A 20,508-nucleotide genomic window follows, 5' to 3' on the forward strand; every position below is an offset into this window, starting at 1 on the left:
TAGTCTTTTGGCCACAACCATGCCTTGCATTAAAGATTTTTGCATTGTTTGAGGGAGAGAAGACGTATTTTGTGAGAAGCCAAAGATGGCATGTTCAGCATTTGGTAGAAAAGGTCTGCTATAAGCCTTGGAGTACCAGTCAATTATGTTTGTCCAGAATCTATTCAGTAAGGAACAGAGCCAAAAGGCGTGACTGGAAAGTCACATTGGTGCACATTGGTAAGTCAGAAGGAAAGATTGTATGTAGCTTGGCTTTAGTGTAGTGTAGACGATGTATGACCTTGAACTGAATCAGATGGTGTCTGCTGTTGACTAAGCCTGACATTAAAAATATATTTTAAGTGGAACCTTCATCTTCTTATGTAAAATTAAATAGAGTAAATTCACAAATAAAAAGAAAATCACAAAGTATGTACAGTTAATTAGCCATATATGTGATTGGATTTTAATATTTGCATGTGCAGTATGGAAGGAACGTTACACTATTCTTGGGGGCAAAGAAATAACTTTAAATTCTTAATGGTTATAGACAGATTTTTCAACATAAAAAATTTATAGACAAGCTATATGACTAATATAGGCTTTTTGGTATTGGTCGGAACCCCATAATTCCCAGGGCCCTAAGAAGCTGCTTACTTCGCTTATTGGATAAGGCCCCGCTTACACAAATACGTTTTAGTTTTAAAACAGCGTTTTAGAATGAAAACAATTTGCGTCTACACTGGCGTTTCAGCCAGCATTTCTGAACAACTCTCCGTCTACATTACACCGCTGGAAACGCACATCACATGAACACACACACACACACACACACACACACACACACACATACACACTGGCATGCAATGCAGCGTTCTTTGAGCACCTACCTAGAGCTGTTCACGTCGGACTGTTCATCAAGGTTCTACCGTTGGATTTAATCTCACTATATTTGTTAAACGTGATATATAATTCATCTTGTCTATATCTAACAACATATTCCCCGACTTTGGTCTTTTGAATCTATTACTTGTTAACAGGTCTTATGGCTGGGCACTTAGATTTATTAATGTAACCGCGTACACTAATTCTGCATATTGACTGAATGCTTGCTTTATTTCCTATATTGTATAAACTTGTTGTACTTTATAGTTTTATAATGGCAATTTTTGATTATTAAAACTGATATTCAGTGAAAGAGACAGGGTATGTTTTGTATTTTCAATGAAAATAGAAGGAGGCAGTAATCTTATAGGCTACGTTTTGTTATAAATATGCATGAAGATGACAGTCATATACAGTTAAAATTATCAGCCCCCCTGTTTATTTTTGTCCCCAATTTCAATTTAACGGACAGAAGATTTTTTTCAACACATTTCTAAACATAATAGTTTTAATAACTCATTTCTCATAACTGATTTATTTTATCTTTGCCATATTTTTCAAGACACTTCTATACAGCTTAAAGTGACATTTAAAGGCTTAACTAGATTAATTAGGTTAACTAGGCAGGTTAGGGTAATTAGGCAATTATTGTATAACAATGGTTTGTTCTGTAAACTATCGAAAAAGAAATAAGCTTAAAGGGGCTAATAATTTGTCTTTAAAATGGTGTTTAAAATATTAAAAACTGCTTTTATTCTAGCCGAAATAAAACAAATAAGACTAAAAATATTATCAGACATACTGTAAAAATGACCTTGCTCTGTTAAACATGGTTTGGGAAATACTTAAAAAAAACAAAATCAAAGGGAGCTAACAATTCTGACTTCAACTGTAAATATGTAGCTACACAACGCCTCAATATTTCTGCTGTCTGTTAAGTTGCTAATATCAAAATAAAAACAGGCAGTTACTTAAATCATGCTTTCATTTTATTGTTAAGAAAGTGAAACATCGTACACTTTTCCCTTTGAAAATTATCAAACATGTGAAGTCTGAATTTACAATGAGAGGATGCAAGACTGAACTTTGTAGGCTACTTAATATTGAGGAAAAAGCCCCAATTAGGCAAATGTCTGCAACCCCGCCTCAGTTTTCAGATGTCTCGGTTTTCCCCCATCCACACTAACACAGAGCAGCAGCTTTTTAAAATGAAAACTCTTCAGCATATCCAAAATGCACTGTTTTCGGCACTTTCGGTGTGGACGGATAGCGTAACTGTAGCAAAACTTATGCATTTTAAAAGAAAAACGAATTAGTGTAACCAGGGCTTAAGTCTGCTCACATACAGGTATAAATGGGATCTTAACAATTTTGAGTTTGTCCACTTTTGAATACCTCCAGACAGGCCTGTCTGAGTTCATCGAGATCCAGGCATAACAAAAATGTTATATTAAGAAAAATTTAATTAAGAAAAATAATTTGCTGAATAAATTCATGTCTTTTTCTCACAGCAGCTGTCAGAGCAACCCAATCTCATGAAGAATCATTTGACTTATTGTCAGAAAAGTGGCTAATTTTTACAAATTCATATGATTTTATTCGTATGAAAATGTAGAGTATTTAAAAGGAGGTAAACCTCGCTCCTAAACCAAACCATCATTGGGGATGAGCAAATTGTACTAAAATGTATGAATAAGATTGTACAAATGCAAACAAATTAGCGACTAAATCAAAAAGTTATGAAATGGCTTGAGATGAAATTGGTCAGACACAGGCTGAGTGACAGCTTGTAGGGGTGTGTTGCCAGATCTAAGCATTGCATTCATTGAACTTGATTTCAATACAGTTCAAATTCAAAAATGTTCATGCAAACTGGTAAACAATTATGGTCGAACGCATAGCAACTTCTATAGCATCACTTTCACGGAAGCATAAACTGCTATAACCAGCTTCCTACTTATTGCTAAAATGGTTGTACAGTATGCTAAATTGTTTGCAAAAATATGGATCAAAGACACATTATGCTGCTTAATAAGTACACCTACATTCTAACCTCTCAGTACAGTGATATGAAGCATGTGTACTTCCTGTTTTAATCTCCATTTTTATTCATGCAAACATACATAATTTTAAATATATCACCAGAAAAAAAGGGCTTTCTGTAGAGGTGTCAAACTCAGTTCCAAATGGGCTGCAGCTCTGCACAGTTTAGTTTCAACCCTAAATAAACACACCTGATCAAACTAATTTAGTCCTTCAGGCTTGTTTGAAACCTACAGGTAAATGTGTTGGAGCAGGGTTGGAACTAAACTGTGCAGGGCTTCGGCCCTCCAGGAATTGAGTTTGACACCCCTGCTGTAGAGGCTTTCTGTGGAGTCTTTTTTTTTTTCGCCTCAACACAAATCACTAGTTATTTGCTTGTATGGATTAACTGATTTGCTTACACCAGTGATTGATGAATCTAGCTGTGTTCGACCTACTGTTCATTAAGCAAAGGTGCTCTGAGTGATGATCACAGACAGTCAGAAAAACCATTGTATCTGCAAGTGTCTTGCAGATCTATTGATTGTATTGATATCTTTAACATAATGATCTAGGGCTCAGCATTACATTTGTGAAATCGAAGTGTGCTTCTGAATGTGTTCTTGTATTATACTCTACTTAAGACCTTAAAAACTGTACTTGCAGATACAACAATATTAAGTGTTTTACCTATATACCTACTTTTACAGTCTTTAAGATTTTAATTAGTCGCCTGTTTTTTGTATGTTAAATTGTGTACAGGAGAATGTGAGAATCATTTCACTTCAAGCAAACGTATACATTTAAATCTAAATTTAATTGTACTAAATTATTCCATTATTGGTATAAAACAAACATGTAACTACAACTTATAAATACAATTAAATATATGGCAAGCATTTTTGTGTAGAATTTAAACTTGTTTTATGATGAGTGCGCATCTATGCATTGAGCAATATCCTGTGACCAGATTTCAAAGATTATTGCAACATAATTATATTTCAAAGTACTTGAAGTCTACATGAATTTTAAATTTGTAATGTTTACTTTGACACCCAAACATTGTCAGTCTGGTGGACAATTTATCTGTGCAAATTTGTTTTGATAATCTTCAATTAAAGTCTGACCATTTGCTTGTACTCTGAAGCAGCAGTCCTACTCTGATGACATTAGTTTGATGGCTTGCGCAAAAGATGCTTGGCCATGCCCTTCAAACCCTTTAGTTTTTTGCAAGTGAAAGATGAGAGGAGGAGTGCAAAAACAAAACCCCACCCAATACTCAATATTCCATTTTATATGGAAATGCAGTTTCATACCGAAATAAAAGTTTGCAGCAACTTCTGGTTCACGTGGACTTTAAGTATGTCTCAATCACTCTTCAGTTCAACTAACTGCAACTAATTATAATTATTTAGCCAACTATATTTAATATATACATTTGATCAATAATACAATTTAACTGAATTGCAAATAACATGAATTTTATAGTCTGAAATCAACATTCATTCATTTTCCTCCGACCTATTCTCTTTTTAGAGGTCCCAACTATGAACCACCAACTATTCTAGCATATGTTTTCCAGCTACAATCCAGTACTGGGAAACACCCATACACACTCATTCACACACACTCATACACTAAGGCCAATTGAGTTTATCCAATTTACTTATAGCGCATGTCTATGGGGAAAGTCGGAGCACCCGGAGGAAACCCACACAAACACAAAGAACATGCAAACTCAGAATTTCCAACTGGCCCAGCAGTGAATCGAACTAGTGACCTTCTTGCTGTGAGGCAACAGTGCTAACCACTAAGCCACCACCCAAAACAACATTTAGTTTGCATATTATAAAGTATATTATTTTTGTAATAGTAAGTTGTGTACTTCTATTAAACAAGGATAACTTGGGACAACACAATAAATTATCTAAACAATTAAGTTCTTTGTTTTGACCTTTGACACTCACAGTAGCAGCAGGCCTACTCAATCCAAGCAAAGCATTTTATACAGTAAGTGATAAAAAAATGATAGAAATAGAGTATGTTAAAATATACAATAAATATTAAAATAATAGAACTTGCAATTTATTGTGAGCGGGAAAGTGATGTGTCATTCTGCAAAAACCCCACACATAATCCCATGCTGTTTTCCCTATGAAACACAGAGTCTATCATTATGTAGCTCATCTAGTCAATGACGTAGTGCACATCTGTAATGACCTCCTTGACCTTGCGACTGCTCAAGCACATCAGAGTCCGTGACACATTAATGACAGTTGCACAGCAACCATTGACTGAGGCTCATTTAAAGCTCCAGTGGAGGTACGAGCAAGGCCCAGCCTACTTCAATCATTAAATTGAAAGACCTTGCAACAGACAGAAAGCACATCTGTGTGCAAACCACTTTGTGCTGACGTAGCTATGTCTGGATATCTAGCTCTATGATTATGATACCTACTCCATGCATGCTACTAGACCCTCTCTAGGCTCTCACGAGTCTGAGGTTTCATAAGAGTGAGGAAATACAACAGCATGTCATACATAACCCAAGTGTATTTTCAGTCAGCGTATTGTTATACACAAATTTGTGAATGTGTATGCAATTGTGTGACTATGCATGCTGTTTAATAAAAAAATGGCATTTTTAAATGCATATGTTTAATGCACAATGTAAATAATGCATGATTTGACAGCAAGGGTGCATACAAATATTAAAATATTATTTTTAGAATGCATGTTTAATGCTAAACCAAAATAATGCATGTTTAGAATGCAGTGATGAATATTTATTAATACAAAAATATATATTTTAGTATTTGTAATGTATTTTAGCACTGATTCATGCAGAATTAAATGTTAAAATGTATATATTTAATGCAACTATACGTTAAATGCAGTAAGCAAATGCTGCATTTATTTAATACAAAAAAAATGACATTTCAGAATTTGTATGGATCCGTGCACAAGCTGAAGCGCATTTAGTGTTTAATGCAACGTGCAACTATGTAATGCATACGTTAAATGCAGTCAACAAAATGATATAAAATTTAACAAATGCAAATTGTTGCTGCAGTACTACTTTTTCGTTCTGCACCTACCTCCAATCCAGCAGACCGAACAAACGCGGTTTAAATTCCCTCATAAATGATTATCCCGTTGAGAGAAAGCGCACACGTGTGTTTGCATCTAAAACATGAAGCCCGATCTCTAGCGTGGATTCTCAGCGACAACAAGCGAGCACTCGATTATTATGATCCTCCTCAACAAGCACTATGGCTGCCCGGACACAATATTCAGATCGCAGACGCGCTTTCTTGACTCAGGAGATGGAAAACGCGGATCAGTGATGAAGCATGCCGACCCCCTTCTCAATGCACTTGTTTTGGGTCGACACAGAGATGAAGGGCTCTCATTGGTTTGGAGAAGATCCTGGTGGTCATAGTAACAGGCAACAGAGAGCATGCTTTATCATGGGCTGGTAATGAATAGCGCAGTCCCCCCTCCCTCACTCGTGCTGGATATTTACTGAGGAATGTTTTCCTGGAGGTGATGATGATGTTTAAAGGAAACTCACTGTGGAAACGACAATGGAGCTTTCATTAAAGTGACAATGCCACTTGTAATTGTATCACATTGTCTTTAAATGGCGGTGTGGCTATTGGCTATTGTGGAAGAAAATTGCTGTTATTTCTTAGCAAAACAAGCTAAATCACAACTTAAATATATTATTAGTCTCCATGTACGAGTGGATTTGTCTTTGTCAGAGTGTGGATTTGTACATTTCACTGCAGTAAATGTATAAAATCAGTTTGTCCTTGGGGAGGTAGGCTAATGCTGAAAAGAAACAAAAGTGCTGCTGATTACGGCAAGTGGTTTTAATAAGCTATTAAATCTATAGATTTACATTGTAGTATCAGTTTATTTACTTAAATTTTGCACTAGTACTTAAATAGCTTCTATCTAATGAGTACTAGTCAGTGGTGTAAAGTAACTAATTACAAATACTCAAATTACTGTAATTGAGTTTTTCTCAGAAATTGTAATTTACTAAGTAGTTTTATAAATGTGTACTTTTACTTCTTTGAGTACATTTTTAGTGCAGTGTTGGTACTTTTACTCCACTACTTTTCTTCAACCTGCAGTCACTACTTTATTTCTTTCTTGTCTTTGATGATTGGCTAAAGTAGAAAATCAGTCCTGTGATTCCTGTCTAATCAAATCGCACATAGAAAGTAAATCACATGATCCTGAACAACATCAACACATGGGCACTTTATAAATCCAGCAAACCTTTTAGAAGTATTAAAATGTCCAAGAAGATGTTCAAAATACTTACACACATTGACACACAGTCTTTTAATACACTGGATGTCACTGATGAGAAAATAGATGTCGACTGTAAAAAATATATATATATATATATATATATATATATGTTGACTGTATGATGACTGAAATCACTAAACAGCCTCCTTAAACAATCACTACATGGAACGAATGAAAAATGGAAAGAAGGACCAAATGAATGAAGGAAGGATTCAAGGAAGGACTGAACAAACTAAGGAAGGAAGGAAGGAATAAACAAAGGACCTAATGAGGGAAGGAACAAAATTATGAATAAAAGAACGAATGAATGAGCAAACAAATGAAGGGAGGAATGAAGGAAGGACCAAAGGATTGAATGAAGGAATGAACAAATGAATAAAGGAAGGAAAGAACAAGAGGCCTAATGAAGAAAGGAACAAGAATAAAAACTAACGAACGAACAAAAGACCAAATAAATGAAGTAAGGATTCAAGGAAGAACTAAACAAACTAAGAAAGGAACGAACGAATGAACAAAGGACCTAATGAAGAGAGGAACAAAAATGTGAATGAGCGAACAAATGAAGGGAGGAACGAAGGAAGGACCGTATGAAGGAACGAACAAATTAAAGAATGAAGGAAGGACAGAACAAACAAACAATGGAAGAAAGTTGGAAGGAACAAATGAATATAGGAAAATTACTAAATGCACTACAGAATGTTTCATTTACACATCACTGCACAAAATGCATGTAAATGCAAAAGGACTTTTTATGGCGTAATACTCACTACTCACTAATCTTGAGTATTTTTAAAATGCCTATCTTTTTATTCATACTTTGAGTAATATTTACAACAGATACTTTTACTAGATTACACAGATTACTTATACTACATTTTGTGTAAGTAATGGTACTTTTACTTGTGTATGATGTTTCAGTACTCTTTCCATTGGTACTAGTACATAATTTAAGTAAATATTGTATACCATAAATACAGCATGACTATGTGCATTACTTAACAGTATACTTTGTAATTAAAACTAGTGAGAGTTCATCTAACTAGTTAAAACTCTTTTATTTAATGTGACTAGAATGGCCACAATTGAGTGCCATTAAAAATTGTACTAGTAAAATAAAAACAAGTATAGTATCTAATAAAAGTGTGTATCTTTTAAATAGGGACTATTCTAATAACCATTTCGTATGAGTACTAGGATCTATTTAATAGTTAGGAGGTCATAATAAATATGTTAGTTACTTAATTACTTTATTTATTTCTTAGTTACTTGGTAACTTTATTCATCCCTTAGGAAATTAGATATGCACAGTTGATTAGCAGTCTCACACATAATATTTAAAAACAGAGTAATATAAATAAGGCCTAATCAATACTGAAAAGGGTGAATGCAAATTAAGATCTGGTTCCATGCATTCAAACTGAAGTGAATGGAAGTAATAATTGTATGCTTGGTCAGCCAGTATAATAGACTACAACATAGGGACAAGTATCTTAGGTATTATCTGTATTCTTCACCCAACTTTAAGCATTGTTAGTTAGTTCATCCAAAAAATGAAATACTCTCATGACTCTCTGTCTTACGCAGCTAGATAGATATGCCTCATCAAAAAACCTCATATTTGTATAATTAAACCAATCAGATAACCCACGCCAGTGACAATACCATTATGTAAATCCACACTGCAATAAATATTTAATATTGAACATTTATGAAAGATTCATGGATGTTTTTCTGTGTCTTTCAAATGATTTCTGCTTTGTCAAAATGTTAAGTTTGAAAGCTTAACAAAATTTATTTTATTTAAGCATTATATTATCTGGGTTAGTCATGTAAATTAAGGTATAAAATCAGGTAATTATCTGCCAGTAATGTTTAAGTTATTTCACATATTTAACATATATTCACATACTACTGAAAATGTCAATGAGACAGTGGTGGAATGAGGACTGAAAAATCTTACTCAAATAAAAGTACCCTTACTTTCCCAAAAATGTAGTGCAAGTTGGGTAAAAGTATTTGTTGTAAACTTTACTTAAAGTATAAGTAAACAGTAGCCCTTTTAAAAGTACTCAAGAGTAGTGAGTGTGTTGTGCATATTACAATGTAAATTATTGATGCGTTTACATGCTACATGTGTGAGTGAAAACAACATTCTAGTGTCAAACGCAGTTCCCGGAGGGCCACAGCTCAGTTTTGCACCAACCCTAATTAAACACTCCTGATCAAACTAGTTGAGTCCTTTAGGCTTTTTTGAAACATATAGGTAAGTGTGTTGAAGCAGGGTTAAAACTAAACTATGCTGGGCTATGGCCCTCCAGGAACTGAGTTTGACACCCCTGGTTTAAGGCCATTTGATTTTTTCAGTCCTCATACAGTCGACATCTTCATTATCATCAAAGCAGTCTCTCACACAATGCGTCCTATGATCTTCGTGCCTTTTTGAACACTTTTAATGTTTCACAGTCTTCATGTTAACTGCATTTTGGAAGTGCCCGTGTCTTGAGGTTGTTCTGTATGATGCAATGTTTTAGATGTGCAATTTGATTGGAAGAGAATCACATGATTATTCTTAGCCAATCAAATATATTCGTTCATTTTCTTGTCGGCTTAGTCCCTTTATTAATCCGGGGTTGCCACAGCGGAATGAACCGCCAACTTATCCAGCAATTTTTTACGCAGCGGATGCCCTTCCAGCTGCAATCACACACACACTCATACACTACGGACAATTTAGCCTACCCAATTCACCTGTATCGCATGTGTTTGGACTGTGGGGGAAACCGGAGCACCCGGAGGAAACCCACGTGAACGCAGGGAGAACATGCAAACTCCACACAGAAACGCCAATCAAATATACATACAAAAGTAGAAAAAAAATAGTGACTGCAAGTTGAAAGAAAATAGTGGAGTAAAAGTACAGATTCAGCCCTAAAAATGAAAGTAAAAGTATACATTATTAAAACTACTTAGTAAAGTTAAATTCCTGAAGAAAACTACTCAATTACAGTAATTTAAGTATTTGTAATTTGCTACTTTACACCACTGCAATGAGTCTCTTTGTTAAACCGTAGTTACATTTTTAGCATCCAAAGATGTCAGATGAGGAATCAAGGTCTTACAAAGCAAATCGAAAGCATAAATAAAAAGAAAACACCTATGAATCACAAAAATATGCAAACAACGAATACATTTTTACAGCAAATGCTGCTTTTTTGCCACCTGCCACTGTGCAAGGTCTGTAACGAACGATTCTGTTTGGCTGTTGTTTTATGTGTTAAATGACACTGCTACTACTGTTCTTTTGTTGTCTTTTGGTGATTTACTAGGACATACATTTTTATAATGACTACCAATGTCACATCACAAATTTCTTTTCTTGTAAAACTCAAAGTCTAGGTTTTACAAAGTTGATGAGGTTTTTGAGAAGATACCTTATATGTCCTTGTAATTCAAGACTAAAAAATCACATTTAACAGGGTCTTTTGACATTTAAATATTGCCACGTTTTCTTATGAGGGTTGGGTTTAGCAGGCAGAGCCATATAATAAATATTTTTTACTGAATAAAATATATTTTGGAGAGTTCTCAAATACCAACGTGTGTATGTGCGCGTGTAAATGTTATGAATGGCCTAAAACATGAGATAAACTGATTCCTCCATTGCTTTCTGTTACTCTAAATGCATTAAGCAGGTCACACTGCAGACATGCCACATATTTCATCAAGTACCATTTTGGGAGTTTCCTTGTCCCTGCTAGGGTTGCTTGAGCCTGTCAGACATTCGCTCACACATCTAAATTTAACCGCCAAACTGTCAACTACCACTACGCTTTGCACTTTGTCACCTTCAAGAGACCAGACAGGCCTAGATAGAAAAATCAAGAGCAAGATTGATAATGCTGCATTTCAGATAACACACTGTTTGCTATGTTAGACTTTAAAGCTTTTAATAACAGACTTGTATACACTGTAGTTAATCTTAATGGTTTCTTTTAATATACTGCTTACCAATCTATCCTAAAATTTGGACTTCTAACGCCATATGTGCCATTTTATAATCATTTTAAAGCACAGGAACTGGCTCTGTGGCTTTATTAAGATTTAAGGATTGCAGGCATTCCTCTTTTGTTAATCTTTTTCACATGAAAAAAATAGATTTTTTAAAGCATTTAGTAAAAGGGAAATATATATATATTTTTTTATTATATTATATTATATTATATTATATTATATTATATTATATTATATTATATTATATTATATTATATTATATTATATTATATTATATTATAAATGCAAATGTATTAGCTCAGAGGTACAATAGCGGCAATATGTCCCCGCAAGGATCGAATTTTGGTTGCACACAGAGCTAATTTATGACAAAATTAGCTTTGTTTAATGTGATCCACTAATAGCTATTTCAGAGAGGAACTGAGAGCAGAGATAAATGGACATCCCATCTATTTCATTTACTCCCTTAGGCCAGAAACACACAACTGGGATTTTAAAGGAACTCGCATTGCCCCCTACTGGTTCTTCATATAAAGCAGATAGGCCTATGGTGAAACACAGTAGAAAGATCAACAAACTATTGTCTCTTTGCAAATATTTGTTTGTCTGTTTGTTTGTTTATTTGTTTGTTTGTTTGTTTTAATAAAATAACTATTAAATATAGAGATGGTGCATAAATAACCAAATAAAATGGGAGAATGTTTAATTATTTAAAATGAATAACCACTCAGTAGGTTGTTTTTACACTATAAACTCCTTCTGCTTTTTATAAGGGTCCTTAAGTGGTTATTGTACTGTAATGCTTTGCTGACTGTACATTTTTATAGTACTTTGAGGTTGTTCTTTCACTGAAGGACTAAGCTGACCCTGGGGAAATTCTGTTTTTATCCTGTTTTAGGCCTGTGCTGAATCTAATAACCTCACGCCTATAAAAGCTGTTATGTGCTTGCATTGTTCATTATGTAGGCTGGTGATTAAAAATCAATTTAACAATAACAGGAACATGCAATTTGCTAATATTACTCCAGTATGTCTGCAATAGCATAATGGGGGAGAAACTGCTAGCCTTTATTATATATTTTGTATTTGAGTAGAAAATGAAACCCAGATGCTATAAAACAGCAAAGGCATACTGTAAATACAGGTAGAACAGTAAATATTAAATATTATAAATAGAATATATCATAAATAATTAAAAAAGCAAAAAAATGCATTTTATGTTCATTTCTATTTGCATATCCCTGATTATTAATAGCAACCTGTACAGTATGTTCAAATAGTTAATCTATTTGCAAGTATCTGATTCCTTTATACATGACCTGCATTTCGTTGCCTTGTACTTGTACATGTGAAATGACAATAAAGTTGAATCTAATCAAATCTAATTTTGCACAATTTTAATAAACTTATATTTGCTCAGATACTATTGTGATAAAAAAGTACTTGTACATTCAAACTGTAATTTCTACAAGCTTGAATGGATTCATTACAGCAAATTTCATCACTAATATCAGTAGTTTTCCTAACTGATGCTTTCATCATTGTCATGTATTTATTTCATAAATACAAAAAAAAAAATTAAAACATTAAAAGTGGCAACACAAAAGCTCCAAATATATTAAATGTATTTACTTAAAAGGCTATCAAAGTGATAGAGCTTTTTAGGTCAAAAGATTTATAAGCACCTATTTGAGAATGATGTGCAATATTTTGTGATGTCTTCTTTTTTTAATCAGGATAACCAACAGCACGTTGGACATTCAATGACATTAACATTGCTTTTCTAACCTACTCCAGAATGTTTTCACAACTAAACAAATAACTTAAAAAAGAGGTGATGTATGTAATTTTTTGACTCTTCTAAAGCATAAAAATACCATAATATGTTTGCAGATATTTAAGAAACATCCTAAGTGAACATTCTTGTTTATCTGAAAAACAATGCTGAGGTCAGATATTCTGCTTTGAAAATGTCTGTTATGTGCAGGAACGTCTGTCTTTGTTTTGGTTCTTTTAACCCACCCAATGCCACTTCAGCCAATTATATTTCACCACCCTGGGTTGCCTTGGTGGAAATCCACATATTTCATTCATTCATTCAGAAAGGCTCTCAAAGCATGCGCCCGTGACCTAAATGCGACCTCCTGTGTACAGTAGCAGTCTCTAAAATGAGATGCAGATTCAGTTCCATATGAGGTGGTTATCAATTAGCAAATAATATAAATATTACGAACATAAACATTAGGTGAGCAGGTTGAATCACTGATATGTGTTGGTTTTGAGTATAAAGTTTAATTTCAAACTGTTAATTTTATTTTCAAGAGGTAAATTATCTGCTGCTGCTTTCAGTAGTATGGCAATAAATGTCATTTTAAAATGCCAATCAAACACATTATTAGCAAGTAACACTGAATAAAGCACATAAGGTGTACCTGAGGTGATCATTGTCAAAGTTTTCTGCAAGATATAAAAGCCGTTTCTAATATATCAATTCGAGGAGTTGGTTAGAACAAAAATTCCTGTTGGTCCTCAATCTGGCAACCTGTGCTTGCATTTGTTTTGATCCAGAAGTGCAATACCTAGTTCAACCACTGAGTGTCAAACATACATACTGCACCTTTAAAAGAAGTCTATCATGAGTAAATTGGAACCACATCCTAAACATTCTAAGCTAGCAACTTAGCTGGCTTGTTAACTAGCATAGCTGCTTCCAAGTTTAAATTTTCAAAGTAGGTGTGTGTGTCATTCACATTGGAGCCAAACCTCCAAACATTGTCAACTCTCTTTTTACTATAACTTATTTTATAAAACTCCCATAGCCAAATCTCAAGTGAACCAATGGTAAAATAGAGTTTTGACTTGATAGGTTCTAGCACTCCAGCACTTTCCAGCAATGAGCCTTTTGGTCAAATTCCCTGAAGACACTTCAGGAATTTCATATTGATCTTGCATTTCTTTGTGAATCTTCCTCATGAGAATAACCGTCATGAACTTGAGCAAAATAAAGCAACGGAGGAAAAACATCTTTATAAGCTACTGTCAAAGGCTTATCTGCAGACATATTTAACAGCCCTTCTTCCATTGTTCTCCAGATGCTATAGAGAGCAAAGTTCGCTCATCAGGGTGTAAGAAATTACCCCCTTCCCCCGTGCAACAGAGCCTTGTTCATCCTGTGATTGCAAAGGGAGCCCCCAAAGGATAGATTTACCTTTGGACAGAGCGTCTTCTGTCCACTTTCCAAAGGCTTCCACGTCGCTCTCCTTTTGTTGCCCTGCTTACACACCCATTTAGACTGTAATGGGAATCTGGCTCCACACAATGATTTTAAAGAGGTGAAGGACTAGTCTGGAGCCACAGGCTGGGAAAAGCAGGTCATACCTGCCTACACACCTGTACACAATGCCTGCAAACTCCACCAAGGCCCGGAGTTCACAGGAAACACAAACCAGTGAAATCTATTGTAACAGAACACTGTGCGCTTTCTCAGGTTTCACTGACACGATGCTGCTGCCGCGCATACCTTTGAATTGTAGCGCTCTTTGGGATGTATTTCCACAGAAATGTTTGTTTTGAGGTGCGTTCATTTTAAGAAGTGTTGAATTGCAGATTGGAGTAAAATAATGGCGTCTATGTGAAGCGATGGTAATTCTGTAAGTGAGCGCTAACAACGACAACAACAGAACTATTCAAGGAGAAGAAGGGGACGAGGTGATTTAACAGATTTAAAATACTAATCCTGGAAATAGGATTGTTTTTGAGGGATCAGTGTCATTATGTCAGAACAAAGAGAAAAGAAACTAGTATTCAAGCACAGGAAAAAACACAGTAATTACAAAACAATGCAATCTATTACTTACTGTATGCCATAATCGATATGTGTTGTGTAATTTTTGTTTATTTATTTATTTGAAGCCCAAGTAAAAATGCTTCAGTTTTGCATTTTTAATTCATAATAGTTGTTATTTATTTTAGTTTATTTTGTTTTGTTTTATTTTACACTCAATTCACTTACGTTCACTACTGTGTGTTCACACCGAAGGCAGTGAGAGCGTCAAAGGTCGCTCTGGGTGACCTGGTGGGAACGATGTCTGCCTACAGCTCCGGCAGTATTACTTCAGTCCTCAGTATTAATTCACTACACTGATCTCATATTTAAAGAGTCGTAGCCGCATATCAGCAAATCAGTTACATTCCCACATAAAACATGCTTTTTTAGCATGAAAATGTTGCACACTTTTTATCAAATACAATGGAAGATTAAGTTGCATGTGGTGTGGCTTTGGTCCATCTAATTATCCAATTATTTAATTATCCAAGCAGCAATACTGTTTTGTATTGTTGCATGGGAATTCCTCTTTTTTAAAGAAAAAAGTATAGACTATATAACATTAATACACATTAGTAACTCGCCAGTAACTTTTTTAATGTATGTTCCTATATGCCAACATTGTCCGGCGACCGCAATAATCAAACTTTGGGAACAACTGTGGTCGGAACCAAAGTTTACAGTGACTGTGTTCTCTGGACTTCATTACTATAAAGTTCACTTGATTTCAACTCTCGCCCACACTAGAGAAGACGTGCTGCACTGCTCCTTGCCGCTTATCACCGCCGGCTCCCATTAAAAAAGAATGACTTCCAGCTACTTTGATGCTCTCTCTGCTTTCGGCGTGATTGTACAGTTAGGCACTTGGGCCATATGTGGACAAGCCCATCAGTTGGGTTAAAAATACTAGTTTTAATAGTAACCAGTTTCAAGTTTTTTTAAGTTCATATTTAACCCAAAAATTAGTTGAAAGAACCAACAGTTTTTTTTTTCTCTACAAAATAACCAGCACAATTTGAGTGAAATGTTCACTTAAAATTGAACATGAATTATTAATTTTTGTTTGTATTTTGTTGCGGCAAACTTTTAAGTTTATTCATATTTTACACAAAATTTGGACTGAAACAGCATTTTTTAGAGGGATAAATCATTTTCTCCAGCAAAATATCTGTTAATAACAGTATATGTTATGTTAAAAAAATATGTTTTTACTTCAAGATTTCACATCTAATTCATTGAGTTATTTCTTTTTAGTTAGAAGTAAAAATTTCAGAAGAATGTATTTTTTAGTGTCAGCTTCAATGGAAGCAAATCATTCTGACTATCTGGACAAAACATGATTAGTGTGACATTTTCACTATGGTCTCAAACTTTTGGACCCTACTGTCTCAATGCTGTTGTGTAAGAGTTAATCAGCACAACAGGTTTGTCAGGTTATTGGATTGCTCCTCAGTCTCATCATGTCACACTGTGAAGTCAAATCTACCTGAGTATAATAGAGCTATAACAGTAATAATTGACTAAAATGACAACCTTAAAAGGATCACTTCAAAAAAAAAAAATTGACAATAATAAAATTATATATATATATATATATATATATATATATATATATATATATATATATATATATATATATATATATATATATATATATATATATATATATATATATATATATATATATATATATATATATATATATATATATATATATATATATATATATATATATATATATATATATATATATATATATATATATATATATATATATATATATATATAATAAAATAAAACGCTTACCCTTAATATAATATAATATAATATAATATAATATAATATAATATAATATAATATAATATAATATAATATAATATAATATAATATAATATAATATAATATAATACAACAAAATTATTCTTATAAACTTATTCTTTCAAGTTATTGCCAGTCAATCTTTCTCATTTTCATTTAGTTCAACATGTTTAACTGAAACTAACACACACAAAAAGAAAACTAAATAGGCATAAAACTATTCAACATATAAATAAAATGTGACACAGATTACTTAATGCCGATTACAACATTTTGAGCCTCTAAACTACTGCATCAGTGTTCAAGATACAGTTACAGAGTAATGCTGTCCTATATGACAGTAACCTCCGCTTGACTTTGTTAGCAGCAGGTCCTGGCACCAAACGTGTGGCCTGGTCTTAGGGGCTAAAAGCCGGATCAGCTGAGGGTCAGAGGCCTAGAAATATACCCTGTGAAGGTTGTCTGATTTTGTCACCTCATGGACATTTTAACAAAGATTTGTCTTATTGGCCAGAGTAACATACAGTACTGTGAAACCAAATGCCGCACAGAGCCTCTATTATAAGACACAGCAAACATCATAGACTTTGCATTTTAAAGCAAACACTGTAATCTTAGAACTGGAAGGGATGGAAAGAAACAATTACACTTTCTTTTGAAGGTCCACTTTACATTTTCTGTTGACTAAATAACATCAAGAAAACAAACTCCTTTAATTAGAGTATTAACAGATTGTTCAAGGAATAAGTTAATTTATTTGCAGGGAAACAAAATTAAGAAAAATGTTGGGGAGCGTCAAAATAAAGTGTCAGCATATCATTTTACATATTAATAATTGGGGCAGCATGGTGGCACAGTGGGTAGCACAATCGCATCACAGCAAGAAGGTCACTGGTTCGAGCCCATGCAAGAGTGTATAGGTGTTTCCCAGAGATAGGTTGCAGGAATGGCATCCGCTACGCTAAACATATTCTGGATAAGTTGGCGGTTCATTCTGCTGTGGCAACCCCAGACTAATAAATGGACTAAGCCGAAAAGAAAATGAATGAATATCAATTATTGGTCAAATGAATATCAAAAAGCATAAATTGTGTATTTTTTTTTTGTCAAAGTTTGTCTTACCCTAAGACATGAAATCATCTTTACATTTTTTTGCTCATTAAAAATGGGATAAATGCAACTCTATTATAAATATTATTATAATAAAGAATAAGTAACTTTGTTTCACGTTTGTGCATTGATTAAGGATGTCATTTTGATGCCAGCATGAACTTACAAAATTCGAAAGACCCACTCCCTCCCACTGATAAAGGTCTAGAATTTGTCCCATACATGAGCTCATTTGTTCTATTTTGACTGCTATGCCATCATCAATTGTGGAAATAACCCATTAAAGGCTTTAAGACCATACAAAATCTGATGCAAGTGAAGTAAACTTTTACTGTTGACCTACTGTGTTGTTGTTAAATACAGAAAACATTTTACAAGTAACTTTAACTAAATCTTGGACTTTATTCTTGAAAGAAAAAAAAGATTAATAGAAAGGTGCAAAGCACCAAAAACGTTACTAAGATGTTACTAAGTAGAGTATTTAGACCTCATTATTACATACAAAATGAGATGAATAACAGCAAAAAAGTCAACTGTCTGAGAAAAAGCCTTTTCACCAGGCTGACTACGGGCCTGAAATGAGTAAAATAAGGCTTCATTGTCGTTCTGTGTGCAAATACGTTATGAAAAAATAAAACAACCTACAGTACTTATTTTGACATAAAATTAAAATCGATAAAGGATAGCAGTTTTATGTTTAAAATAAAAACATAAAAGCAGTTTTAAAATGTATGTTTTAAATTAATACAAATGTCTTACTGGTAAATGTGTAAAACCAATCTGTTGGAAGGAAAGTGAAAATGTATAAAGCTTTAAAACAAATTTTGGTGCTGCACTGCGCAGTTTTTGTCATCAAATGATTCTTGATCTAAATATGAATATAAACTTTTTTTACACTAAATTTCATTTTAATAAGTGGGTGTCTTATGCATCCCATGGATTTTATTTATGAAAAAATATAGTGCAGATTCTAATGTAACAATTTAAGCATTGTTACACTTTTATTTTGATGCTTGACAACCCATTGTCATTTTTGAGCCACACTAAAAATGACAATTAATAAAATTCTGGAAGAGCAAAAAATATCTAAGCTGAACTAATATTTTTGCTTGAACTTATATAAGAAGACATACTAATATTAAAATGCCTTTTAAAGGATATATATATATATATATATATATATATATATATATATATATATATATATATATATATATATATATATATATATATATATAGTCAAAATGTCTAAATGGTTATAATGTTGATGAGGTATTTGCAGAAAACTGCCAGTTAATCTAATAATCATTTTAAAGTTGAAAAATAAATGTGGGCCAAAAATGAATAAATAATGTTGTTGTTGTTTTTTCAAAAAGAAACTGATTAAGCATTGCAAATATCTGTGAAACTATGTGCTTAATAATAGTTAAAGCACCATAACATTGTAGGTATTGGCATACAAATTCAAAGTAAAAACTTTAACAAGATGCCAAATATTACAATAACATTAATTCCTCTATCTTCACCCCATTTAATATAAACATAAAACAATGTTGCTCACAAAAAATACAGACTTGTTACCTTTAAATGAAGGCATTTCGGCTTTGCTTGGCACTGGAGAAGTTTCTTGCTACTTTCACAGACAGGAGCTCATTGATAAGCTTGCCGACCTCTGCGTCCTCCACACGAGAGATCATATCATCCTCAGCTGTTATCCAAAACATGTATGTCAGTCAGTTCTTGTTTCCCTCCAGACTCCAGTGCTCGCTATCCACTCCAAATCCTCTGCTCGTGTTCTTTTTTTCTTCCACTCTCCCCCTGCTGTTGTGCTTGACAGGATGGAGACCCTCTGTGATGATCAACCTGCTCTCAGAGGTATAGATTTACATAGACCCGAGTTACATCTTCAGTCAGAGAAAACACACACACTCATGCATGGCTTCCAGCAATGGAACAAGTGCTCTTTGTGCCTCACGTTTTACAAATACTATAATCTGCCTTGGCTTAGCAGGTAAACGGACCAATCAGAGCTCAGAGGCTGTGGAGGAGGCTGGATAATAGGCATTAAGTCAAAGCAGATGGGAATGACTGAATATATATATGTGGACAGGTTATTAGAGCCGGTGTTGAGCTGCTCAGTGGCTGCAGGAGGCTGTAATCCATTTTACTCGCCCTTTGCTTTGGACACTTTTGTATATAACTATCGGCTCGGCTATCCTGGAGAGTTATTTCTGGTGTTGTGTATTTTTGGTTTGAAGACCTGGATGAGGTGATTCACACAATGTGGGGTAGTTAAACTGAGGTTAAAGCTTGTAATGACCTGGAAATGTTATTTAGGGGTGATTTACCGCACTAGATGTGGAGTGAGAAGGGGATATTCTTGAAGTATAAGGCAGGAAGGAAACAAGCAACAGCTGTGAATTGTTCTTAAAGAGATTATGTTGCTGTAGCAGTATTTTACGATCTAATTAGAATAACAGAAAGCTAAATGTGTTAGGATAGTAAACAAAGCTTGTAATTTGAGGTGCTGA

General features: G+C 34.0%; 1 protein-coding gene across 46 annotated transcripts in view; it reads right to left on the minus strand.

Annotated features, from left to right (window-relative positions):
• Nucleotides 1–19,932, minus strand: part of sorbs2b (sorbin and SH3 domain containing 2b) — a 100,278-nt gene extending 80,346 nt beyond the window's left edge. For 37 of the 46 annotated variants that reach the window (XR_015507544.1, XR_015507543.1, XR_015507542.1 and 34 more), the window contains exon 1: nucleotides 19,559–19,932. The gene's annotated coding sequence lies outside the window, so the exon portion shown is untranslated. Of the gene's footprint in view, nucleotides 1–5,984; nucleotides 6,208–19,558 lie in introns of those variants that run through there. The other 9 variants (XM_087281588.1, XM_087281577.1, XM_087281592.1 and 6 more) reach the window with 1 other exon arrangement.
• Between the last annotated feature and the right edge of the window lie 576 nt (nucleotides 19,933–20,508).

Source organism: Danio rerio, chromosome 14 (genome assembly GCF_052040795.2).
Source record: "Danio rerio strain M-AB ecotype USA chromosome 14, GRCz13ab, whole genome shotgun sequence".
Classification (NCBI taxonomy): Eukaryota; Metazoa; Chordata; class Actinopteri; order Cypriniformes; family Danionidae; genus Danio; species Danio rerio.